This window comes from Phascolarctos cinereus, unplaced genomic scaffold, assembly GCF_003287225.1.
Source record: "Phascolarctos cinereus isolate Bilbo 61053 unplaced genomic scaffold, phaCin_HiC Scaffold_9;HRSCAF=440, whole genome shotgun sequence".
Taxonomy (NCBI): Eukaryota; Metazoa; Chordata; class Mammalia; order Diprotodontia; family Phascolarctidae; genus Phascolarctos; species Phascolarctos cinereus.
This window is the reverse complement of record NW_027556402.1, coordinates 21,278,442-21,290,547: the sequence shown is the minus strand read 5'-3', so window position 1 is coordinate 21,290,547 and position 12,106 is coordinate 21,278,442. Positions and strand designations below refer to the sequence as shown.

Genomic DNA, 12,106 nt, shown 5'->3' with positions numbered 1-12,106 from the left:
GGGCATGTGATGTGTCCTTTGGGGGAGGAAATAAAGTGGGTGGTCACATAAAAGAAGGGGAAAAGAAGAGAGCCACAATCTACAAAGACATTCAGGCAGGGCAGAAAGAAATCCTTAGCTCAAAGACTGATTTGAATCAGGCAGGTATCTTTGTAGCCCATCTAGAATCCCAGATGGTGGTAGATGGAGATGGCGGCCCCAAGCTTGTGGCTTGTCATCGGAAGCTTTGGCGGGACTGTGATGGTCTGGCAGCTATGCTTGGGATTAAAGGGATGGAAGCATCATTGTATTGACAGCTGCTCCTGCCTAAACCTTTCATTATGAACAGAGCAGCCAGGGCAAGTTTCAGAAGGTGCCTGGCTTTTTATCTTCAATTTGGAAGAGCCCATACTTGAAACATGCTTGCTCCCCTGGGGCTTCTCAACATTTGTTAGTAGATTAATTGGGCTAATCTTTTTAGAATAAAAGGTTAGAGAGTCTGTATGATGCTGGGGAGGGGAGAGAAGGGGAGGGCCTGAGGAGGCAATAATGGAGACTGGGCTTATTTCGGGAGAAAAGCCCAAGTTTCTTTACTGTTCTTGGACAAGTGCTGACAGGTGGGCGATGCGGCTGTAATTGCTCGGTTATTGAAGGCTTTGCCAGAAAGACCCTATACATCCACCAGTAATGAGTCTGGACAGCGCCAGCTGTCAGTCAGGGAGAAGGAGCTCCCAGGGCCCCATAGCTTGCCATTTTCTTCCCCTGTATGCATAATAAAAAGGGAGAATCCTGAGATAGATAGTCCTGGCTATAGAAAGCAAGCATGGTCATCATACACATCACACTGTGGTTTTTTTTGGGGGGGTCCTTTTTATTTTTCTAATTTTAGTCTTTCTTCTCAATTAAGTGGACTATCTGTGGCATTTAGAGCTGCTTTCTTATGCTACATAAAGTGGCTGGAATTTGAAATTACCCCAGGAAGAAAGTGTAGCTAATGACTTATTATTGTCTCCTGGAGGAACACTCTGTCTGGGCTAGTCCTGAGTTGAAACACAATGCCCTGGTCAGGTTTGGAATTTTGAGGTGTAGCAGGAGCCAGGCATTGGTGATCAGTGTTCTGCAGCCAGAAAAAAAAAAGCCTACCTATGGGAGCTTCAGGAAAATGTAGGAATTGTGTAAGCCTTCAAGAAATGAGAGAGAGAGAGAGAGAGAGAGAGAGAGAGAGAGAGAGAGAGAGAGAGAGAGAGAGAGAGGAGAAGAGAAGAGAAAGAAGGAGGGGGGAGAGGGAGAAAGAGGGAAAAAGGAGAGGAAGGAAGAAAGGGAGAAGACAGACATAAGAGGGAGAGACAGAGAGACAGATAGAAAAAAGAGAACCAAAAACAGAGAGACAAAGACAGAAAAGGAGAAACTACAGCTAATACATTAACTTCTCTGACAATTCCTCAAAGTCATAGTATAAGAAAGAAAAAAAAGAAAGAAAAAGAAAGAAAAGACAGGAAGGAAGGAAGGAAGGAAGGAAGGAAGGAAGGAAGGAAGGAAGGAAGGAAGGAAGGAAGGAAGGAAGGGAAGGAAGGAAGGAAGGAAGGAGGAAGGAAGGAAGGAAGGAAGGAGGGAAGGAAGGAAGGAAGGAAGAGGGAAGGAAGGAGGGAAGGAAGGAGGGAAAGGAGGGAAGGAAGGAGAGAAGGAAGGAGGAAGGAAGGAGGGAAAGGAGAAGGAAAGGAGGGAAAGGAGGAGGGAAAGGAGGAAGGAAGGAAGGAAGGAAGAGGAAGGAAGGAAGAAGGAGGAGGAAGGAAGGAAGGAAGAAAGGAGGGAGGGAAGGAAGGAAGAAGAGGAGGGAAGGAAGGAAGGAAGAAGGAAGAAGGAAGGAAGGAAGGAAGGAAGGAAAAGGAAGGAAGGAAGGAAGGAAGGAAGGAAGGAAGGAAGGAAGATACTCTTACCTTAAGTTATTGATAGGGTTTGTTGGCAGCATTTGAACCAATGGCAGAAAATGTCCCTATGCAAGAAGACATCTGTTGCAGGTAGAATCAGTATTATTTAAATTCAAATCCAGCCTTAGATATTTGTTAGCTGTGTGACCTTGAGCAAGTCATTTACAAATAATAATTTACAAACAAACTCTGTTTGTCTCAGTTTCTGCGACTGTCAAATGGGGATTATAATAATAGCAGTAAACTCCCAGGGTTATTGTGAAGCTCAAATGTGAGAACATTTGTAAAGCACTTTGGAAACCTTGAAGGGTCGTGTCAATACTTGTTGCTGTTGTTATATGCTTTACCACCATCCCGGATCCCAGCTTTGTTCTGGCTCTGGAAAATTTAATTACTCATGTTATTCAAGATGACCTGTGTTCTTATGGGCTAGGCTCTAGCCTTTCACAACTTTACTGATTTAAGCTAAGTAAGTAGTAATCAAGAGTGAGCTAAGCACCAGGGCTAGTGGAATTCCTTTGGAATCAGGGACTACACATCAATCACACTAGTTGTCTCTGCTTATGTGCCCCCTGCCCCTGCCCTCTGGCCCCGACCCCTGCCTCCTGCCTCCTTCCACTGGGGGTGTGGGGGGGAGGCATTCATTCTAAGCAGCATGCAACCCACGATGGGTAAGGCTGAGCAATTAGATGAGTAAGGATAACAAAATCATTGTGAAAATTCTTTGAGATCCTTGATCATAAGTTTAGGAAAAATCTATGAAGTATTTAAATAAATACACATACTGAAAGTGGAAGGCTTATTCTAGCTAATTGTATTCCAGTGAGATGCTGTAGTTCTTAATAAATGATAGCAAATGTAGGTGTGACTGATAGATAATCATGTGATTGACACACACCCATACCAATCCCTATTAGACAAGCTATCCATAACAAAGACAGAGAAATGTTTCCTGTTGTGAAATAAAAATTGAAAAAGTACTAGTATTTGATACTGCCTAGCTCATGGTGGGGGTAAATGGGTCACAACACTTGCTCACAGGAAGAGTGACAAATGTTAATGCCAAAATTCAAACCATATGTGATGGCCCATCATTCTGAGCACATAATCATTGGCTGATTTAATTCACGTGACTTATGAATAGTTCTTCTGCACAAACACAGCTGCTCTATCCTGGTGGCCTCAAAAATTTCCTTACCCTTCCCTCTATTTTTCTCCTCTTTTTATTTCTATAGATCCAACGCTGAGAAATGTTTTGAAGATTTATTCATCTGAGGTCTGCAAGGTTGCTGCACTTAATGATAGCTATATTACCAATGCACTGGCCAAAATGAAAGGCCACTTCTTGGTATTGTCACATAGACATACATGGCATTGTTCTCTTTGAAAGCTCAGTTTACAATCCTGAGCTTCAAGTCATTGTCATCAGTGCCATATTCAATTAGGATTGACCTATGTCTTACTCCATCCCTGAGTCCTTCCAAACTCTTCTTGAAGTAGTGTATTGCACCCTTCCCCAAATGCACACTTCCCTGCTTCACAAGGACTTCTAGATTATGCCAATTGTATCTCAGTTAAGTCCCAGAGTTATTCCCATCTATGTTCTAAAATTTTCCAGCGCCATTTCGGCTAGATGCCTCTCTCTGGTGATAGGAACCACTAAGGCATCAACATGAGAAATGTGGGCAATGATCCCAGTAATGATCTGGGAAAGTTGCTACCTTATGGGACCTTGACTATTGTGATTCCTTCAATACAAAGGTGATTAGAACGACAAGCACCAAAATGGAATTTCCTCTCTCAGTGAAAAGCTTTATGTTCCTATTCTATGAATCTTTTCCTCACACAGCTTTCACCGTAGTTCAGGTACCCATCAATTATTTTCTGGACTGTTAAATTAACCTCCCAACTGGATTCTGTCTCCTTTCTCTCCTCTGCAATGCACCCTCCACAAAGCTCCACAAATTGCAAAACATTCAATAAATAGGGAAATAACAATGTTTTTCAGTGGGGAAGCCTGACAAATACGCACATACATGCATATATACATACATACTGCAAGAATTGAGGCCATGTGGGTAGACTCTTGCATTTGACTTTTCTTATGAAACAAAATCATTTGCATGCTAAACCAGAGAAGACCTTAGGAATAATTAGATAGTTGCCTGAGATAAAAGATTGTAAACTAAGTTGTAGACAGTAGTAAAAAGAAATGATTTAATCACAGCCCTGTCTTTTTTTTTTTTAGTTAGGTGTGGTAGTTTTTAGTTCTTAGCTGTGATTAAAGAGCTGTCAATCTGCCCTTATCAAAGAGAGGCTTTCTAATTACCACACCCTAGAAGTTCTGATGGTCAACAGTTAGCTCTGAAAATAGGAAGTCTTGAAGGTGGTAGCCAATAATAATGACCAGCAGTGACTATTAGACCAATAGAGGGGCATGGCCAATAGAGAGTAGAGAATCCTAGAAGAGCAAGAGAGATGGGAAGCATCAGAAACATGATATTCACTGGGGGAATAATAGAGATACAATATAACAAAACCCAATTACAAGCCCTGCAAACAGCCCTGAGGAAACCAACCCTAGAGAAATCAATGCAAAGACATCACCAGAAAGCTTAAGCAACTTAAGCCTTAGAAGTTATGAGCCGATTCTCCATGAATGTGTCTTCACCACATGTTTTCTCCACATGTGTGCTGCCATATGTTATCCATATGCATGTCTGCTTTACACACTGATGGTATGTTTATTTTTGAGAGAGTAAACTCCAGGTGTAAAGGGGAAATTTTCTATTGCAACTCTTCCTGATATTGCTGTTCATCATTCATTTTTGAAGAGGACCAATGACATCATGGTTGATATATTGACTTGTGCATGAATTGATTTAAATGAGGCAGAGCTGAACAAAGTCGTCAGCCTCACTCTCTCTTCCAGAGTCACCAAAGCTCCAGTGGCAAGACAGAAGTCAAGACAACTGATGATGGCTTGGGGATGCCATGGATGACTTTGGTGTCTTCAATGCCTGACCAAGCTCTAAGCTTTCCACAGAGTCTGTTTTGGCCACCTTCATGGCTGTTGAAACAAATTGTTCTCATGCACCCATTCCACAGATGGGAAGGCTTCATATGCTTGGTTAGACATCCTCCTAATGATGGGCTTGAGTCCCATCAGTTACCATCTGCCAGACTGTTTACCAGGGTGTGGCACATACTACAGCTTCTTGGAGCCATAGGTGAGAGTTGGGTGACGGGCGGACACCAAAGGTAGATAAGCAGCCTTGAAAAGGGCTTGGCAAGTCCTCACACCACAGGTGCTAGCACTCTCTGAACACACTATACACCCCTTTCCCTAATATACCCTGGCTTTAGTTTACTGCTTTAAGCTATATCCTCTGGTTGACCAGTAAAACTCATTGGTAGGGAAAAATTTTTTTCTTACATGTAATTGGAAAATATTTAATGAAATAACTGCCTCAGACACTTAACTAGCTATGTGACCTTGGGCAAGTCACTTAACACTGATTACCTCCACTGTCTCCCCCCCCCATGAAATATCTAAAAATATATTTCAAAAAAAATTTTTTTAATTTAAAAAGTCATTGGTAGGGGTTCATAAGCTATGGGTTTTAGTATATGCACTATTAAAAATATATGTATGTATATTTGTATGTGTGTGTATATATCAGCAGATGCTCTCTAAAACTACCATTTTAAGTGGTTGTACCCACAAAATGCCTGAACCTGGAGTGGTTTTTCCTGAGGTCCCTAAATGTCAGAGGGGTGTGCTCTAAGTGCTACAGATCGAATGTAAACTTGTTAGCTTGGCATTTAAAATTCTCCATAATCTGGTTCCAACCAACCTTTCCAGCTTTATTTCACATTATTTCCTTTTGTATAATCCAGGTTCCAGACAGACTACCCATCTGGTATTCATGCTTCCTAAGCTTGACATCCTGTATTGCACTTTTGAAATTTGCACTGGGTTGTTCCTCATGCCTAGAATGAGCTCACTCCTCAACTCCCTCTCTCAAAATCCTTATTTCCTTTGATCAATTCAGGTGAAATTTCTTACACAAAACCTTTCCTTGCACCCCACCCCTTGTTAGTCATTTCAGTCTCCTCAAAATTCCTTGTATAGACTTATCTGTATAGATGTTAAATCCATCCATAAGGACAAGGATTATTTTTATTGCTGTTTTGTGTCCTCAGACTTAGCAACTTATCTTTCACATTGTAAGTCAATACATTTTTGTTGAGTTTAGATGAATCATTTTTAGACTTAACATAATAATTGCTAGCATTTATGCAGTACTTTAAGGTTTGTAAAGTACTTTACAAATATCTTGTTTTATCCTCACAATAACCCTAGGTTTTATTATTATCCCTATTTTATGATTAGGGAAACTGAAGCAGATAGAGATTAAGTGTCTTTCCTAGGGTCACCTACCTAGTAAGTGTCTGAGGCAGTTATTTCATTAAACATATTCCACTTACATGTAAGAAACAGGTCTTCCTGACTAAAAGTCTACTGTGCCATCTAGCCACCTCACTAAGCATTAGTTCTTTCCAGGTGCATGGAACCTCAATTAGATATAAATAAAATGTAGGATTCTGAGCAGAGAAAGAAATTAGTAGAGATTTCACAGTTCTTTGGTCCCAGATAGTTATATGAATGTTAATAAAATCCTGAGACAACATCTTTTTACAAGGCAGAAAGTAATGATTGGGAGGCTTGTGAAGGGAAACAAGAAAAAGGGAGAGAGTGAAGGTCCAAAAGCGTTAAAAGAAGTTGATTATAGATACTTGGTTGTTTTATTGTTCACTTGTGTCTGACCCTCCATGATCCATATGATATCTTCTTGACAAAGATACTGGAGTACTGTGCCATTTCTCTTTCCAGTAAATTAAGGCAAATAGAGGCTAAATGACTTGCCCAGGATCACACAGCTGGTGAATGTCTGAGAGCAGAACTGAACTCAGGTCTCCCTGACTCCAGGCCCAGTACTCTATCCACTGAGCCACTTAACTGCTTGCAACAATGTATATTGCTAAACGAATGAATAGGGCAGCTAGGTGACATAGTGGATAGAGTGCTGAGCCTGGAGTCAGAAAGACTCATCTTCATGAGTTCAAATCTGGCCTCAGACACTTACCAACTGTGTGACCCTGGGCAAGTCACTTAACCTTGTTTTTCTCATTTTACTCATCTGTAAAATGAGGTGGAGAAGGAAATGGCAAACCATTTTTATCTCTTTGCCAAGAAACATCACCCCCCAAATGGGGTCACAAAGAGTCAGACATGACTGAACAACAAAAACAAAACCAAAAATGAATATCTAAGAAAAATCTAATACAAGAGACAGTAGAAAAGTTTCCTATGTTCAATATACTCAAATTCTAAAGTTTAGGCAACAAAAAACTGGAAATAAAGATTCTAGTGTAAGTAAGGAAATTTGACCTCCTAAGTAAAACTTTGTGGAATCAAATTTATGGCAATAATATGGCCCTAGTTTGGTATACATTGTTCAAAATTACCATGAGAGAGAAAAGAGAAGAAGGGAAGTTCAGAACAGCATTACAATTTAAGAAGATCTATGGAAAGCCCTTCCTCACAGTGCAAAGACATTTGGTACATAAAACAAGCACTATATAAAAATAGGAAAGTACCAGTCATTTTTTTTTTCACAATATAGTTTCAAAATTCCACAAAGCAGAATTTCTGCAACTATAGATTAAAGCATAGATTCTTTTTGTGTGTGTCATGGACCTCTTTGGCAGTTTGGCAAAACCTATGGAGCCCTTCTGAGAATATTTTAAATGTATATGATAAAATGTATAAGGATTACAACTGAAACCAAATATATATACATATGTATATACACACACACATATATACATATATGTATATATATATGCACATATATACACATATACACGTATACATATATATACATATATACCTGTATATATATATATGTATACATAAATCCAAGGCACATAGTGTTTAATGTAACAGTTCTAATAACAAACAGCAAATTATGTAGGTGACCACAATAAAGTCCTTTGAATATCAATTAAAAGAAATTCAAATAAAACAAGACTAATTTATACCCATCATAAAATACAGTAGATGGATATATATATGTGTGTGTGTGTATATATATATGTGTGTGTATATATATATATAGATATATAGATATGTGTGTGTGTGTGTATATATATGTATATATATATATATATATAATATATATATATATATATATATATATAATATATATATATATTCTTAATAGCCAAGAAGTTTAAGATGGGACCAAAATGATACACTCCAAAATCTGAGCATATTCATCAATTAAAAAAAAGATAGATGTGAAACCAATGATACTGAAATACAGTTATCAAAATATTTTTACAAACATGGATCCCAGTATAAAAACGCTTGGTTTAATGTAAAACTTTGCTTTAGTTACGTGTTTTTTAAAAAATATGCATGTAATGTGGACCTGCTATTACAAAATGAAAAAGTAATGTTAAGAAACACTCTGAAGAACAGGAACTAATGAATTTCTAGAATATGCCTTACCTCCTCAGAATCTTTACTTTCTCTACATAAACAGGTTTTTTTTTTCTGTAAATCAAGTGAAATTTGGTAATGATGGTAATGAGACCAGTCAAGATTCCTTTCCACTGGAGAAAGATAATTTGAAAAAACCAAGAATGCTGGAATTTATGTCCAGAAGAACTATTTAAGTATGTGAACAGTGAAGAAGATCTGGACTTTAAGTCTTCCTAGGAAGGAGCAAGTTTGTGTACAAGCTATAAAAAGTACAAAAGAAAATTGGCTAAAATGTATTCCCTAGAAGAAAAGGAAAAAAGAAACAAATATAAAAATGACAATGCTATAGCTAAAATAAGAGTGTACAAGAGAAATATGTATAAAATAAGTGTATATAGAATAATTTTACACATATACCTATTTGTGTTTAATAGTAGCCATCTCTAGGGCAGGGTGGGGAGTGGGTAGAAAAAAAGAAGAAAAGAAATTTGCATGATGATTTTGTTGTATATTTGAAAGGAATAGCAAGTTATGTTTAGTAGATTTGCAGTTTTAATACAATCTTTTTTATTGTGCTGTTATGGAAATGCTTGCTTTATTCTATACATATGTATTAATGTAAAAAAATTAAGAAAGGGTTCCAGTGCAATTTATGCTGCTACTCTGTGGTCAAAGTAATATGGAAGAGTTCCAGGCCTTGAAAGGAAAAATTTACATGCAGAAAGGGGAAAGGTGTGCTCTTAGGACATTGCCCCCACTGTATTGTAGATGAAAAAGTCAGAGAGGGAAACTCAAAAGTATTTGTCTGATGTCATTACATGAAAGCTTTCCTTTCTGTGCTGTTTCTGTTGCATTGTCTTGTGAATTCAGGTTTAATTACTATAGATTTAATGCATTTTTGAGGTTGTTAATAGTAGAAGTATTTGTAGAAAATAGCTACTTTTTTGTTAGTAACCAAGATCATGTGACCCTGGCGATTGCATCTACAAAGAATATACTTTATGGATGGCTTTTGTCTTTATGATGCAATTATTTCAACATTTCACCACTCTCTTGTTATAAGTTTAAAGCAATAAGCAAAAAAATATATATACAGAGATGACATCTGACCAGGCATGAAATAGTCTGTCCTAGTATCTGACAATGGATACAACCTTCTGTCCTAGTAATCCACCATCTCTCTACTCAAGAAAAAAAAAAAAGAATGATTCTCTAATGGTGAAATTTCAAATATAGTACACATTAACTGACAATGTATGGAGGGTGGCAGAAGTGATTTCTCATTGTGTGTATCATCACTTACTCTTATTTGATTGTTAAGACTGTATATTATTTTAAGAGCAAAAATTCAGTGGGGTAAAGGATCTTCCCTAAGGCCAGTGTCTCCTGATGGGCTTTTGATCCAATCAAAAGGGGTGGGTGGGGGGAAGAGATGGTGTGGCAAAATGAGAGGAGTGATTCAACAGTAGACCAGGAGTATAAAAGACCACATGGTCTCAAGGAGCCAAACTGAGATAGAGTCCCTTGGGACCTCCAGCTTTCTTTGTTGCTACCACTGGACCACTGCAGCTGCCTGAGGGCTCACCTGCTGGGATACCAGACCCTCTCTAAGACAGATTAACAGGGGCCATCTCCACTCATCCTGATCTATATCTGGCCACTGGACCCAGATGGCTCTGGAGGAGAAAGTGAGGCTGGTGACTTTGCACAGCCCTCCCTCACTTTAATCCAATTGACTTGCAAGTCATGGCATCACCTTCCTGATGTCATGATCCTCTTCAAGGACAAAGGACAAACAACAAGACAGCTGAGCTGTGCCCTAGCCAGGTGCCTCCTGAAGGAAATGGAGCACTTGTTGATAGAGTTTCCCTGCCTCCCACCGTGCAGAGAAGAAGAGGCTGAGGCTTAGACCTAATTCATGAGAAAAGAGTTGCAAGAAATTCTACCTAGATTTCTTGGCCCATATTCTTCTGCTACAAAAAGTAAGCTCCCTGAACTGCAGAAACTTGGAACAACCCATGTCATATAGATAAGGCAAAGCCTTGAAGCAAAATTTATCAGGCTTAACTTTCTGCAATTCTTGAGGTATTTAGTCTTGGGGATTGTAGATCCAGTTGAAAATATAGCACACTTTTCCTCTATGAGCAATATTTATTGCTGGGAGTTTGCAAACAGGAGGAAAAGTACTTGTCCCTGGAAATTCCAGGATTTCCAGAAGCACTTCATTGGTTATTGCATATGTTACAGAGACATTTAGAATGAAGTTCAATGACATATTTACCCCCATGAAAGGAAAAAGGTCCTGTGTTTGTCCTAATGCTGGATTTGTCCACCAACTTCAGGAATGTGAAGCCATTTTTCTTGCAAAATTAACTTTACAACTATCTGTGTGACCCTGGGCAAGTCACTTAACCCTATTGCCTAGCCAAAAAAAAAATTAACTGTATAGCTATCACCATTGAAATGGGAAAGAGCAATATCTTTTCAAGCTGATATTTGTGTTAACTTGAAGTGAAGACATGAAGCGGAAGAAGAACCTGAAACTCAGTAAGTAGTAGTTGCATAGATTGGATGATGGTCCCTTAGACCAGCATTCTAGGTATTGGAATTCCTCCATGTCAAGGGGAAAAAATACATTAGTATTAGAAAATGGTAAAAACTGAATAGTTTCTCTTCCATTCAAAAAAAAAGAGAGTGTGCAAGACAACATTCAGTGCAAATGGATTTGAGGCTGTTTCAAACTCACTAAAAGATTCAAAAATAATATTTCAGACCTACAAGAAATTATATTTGGAGAAAAGAAGTAGATGTCTAGACCACAGTCCTACAAAGTAATTATCTTTTTGTTAGATAAAGTTTTGGAAGCAATATGTGGTACTGAAAATGTCCAAATGCTATTCCTTCCAAGGGTTTTAATTTTTATTCTTTTCTCCTTTTAAAAATTCAATTTCATGGCTGACAATGATTTACTAATACAATAATGAAGGCTTTCCAGACATAAAATTTGTTTCTGGCTTAATTACATTTAGTGTATACATAGGTATATATGACATTTATACATATATGTAATTAACTAAGGTCATTTGGAAACATTTCGTTTGTATGGGGAGAAATTTTAATATTTCTTAGTGATGCAAAGAAACATGATTGTTCTTAACAGGGAAACCATAAAGTATTTTAGCTGCTACGTTGTTTAACCAGACATAATTACAAAATAATTGTTCTAATTGTTTAATTTCCCCCTATCTTTGTATTTCAAATACTGCCTAGAACTATTAAAAATTCATTCTTAAATTTGAAGGAAAACTGTTCCTCAATAACTATTTGTTCACTTTAATTGGGATTATAATACATTCTTAAGTTTATAAACTATATTAACAAATCTTAACCCACTGGAAATCTTGAAATATATTCTTGAGTATTTTGTCAAAAGTGCCATTTTGTACTGTTACATTTTATACAAAATTGCAAATTTTCCCGAAGTGCTGGAGTTCTTTTATTTCTTATATTGAAAACATTTCAGATAACATTTAAACATTACTTTTCAGACTTGAAATAAACACTTATTTTTAAAAAATTTTAAGCAATAATGCCTTGAAACCATAATACAAATTTAACTAATTTTATTATATGCATGTGTTAAAAT

General features: G+C 37.8%; 1 pseudogene; it reads left to right on the top strand.

The window, feature by feature from the left end:
• The first annotated feature begins 10,303 nt into the window (after positions 1 to 10,303).
• LOC110209655 (serine/threonine/tyrosine-interacting protein pseudogene) lies at positions 10,304 to 10,975 on the top strand (annotated as a pseudogene).
• The last annotated feature ends 1,131 nt before the right edge of the window (positions 10,976 to 12,106 follow it).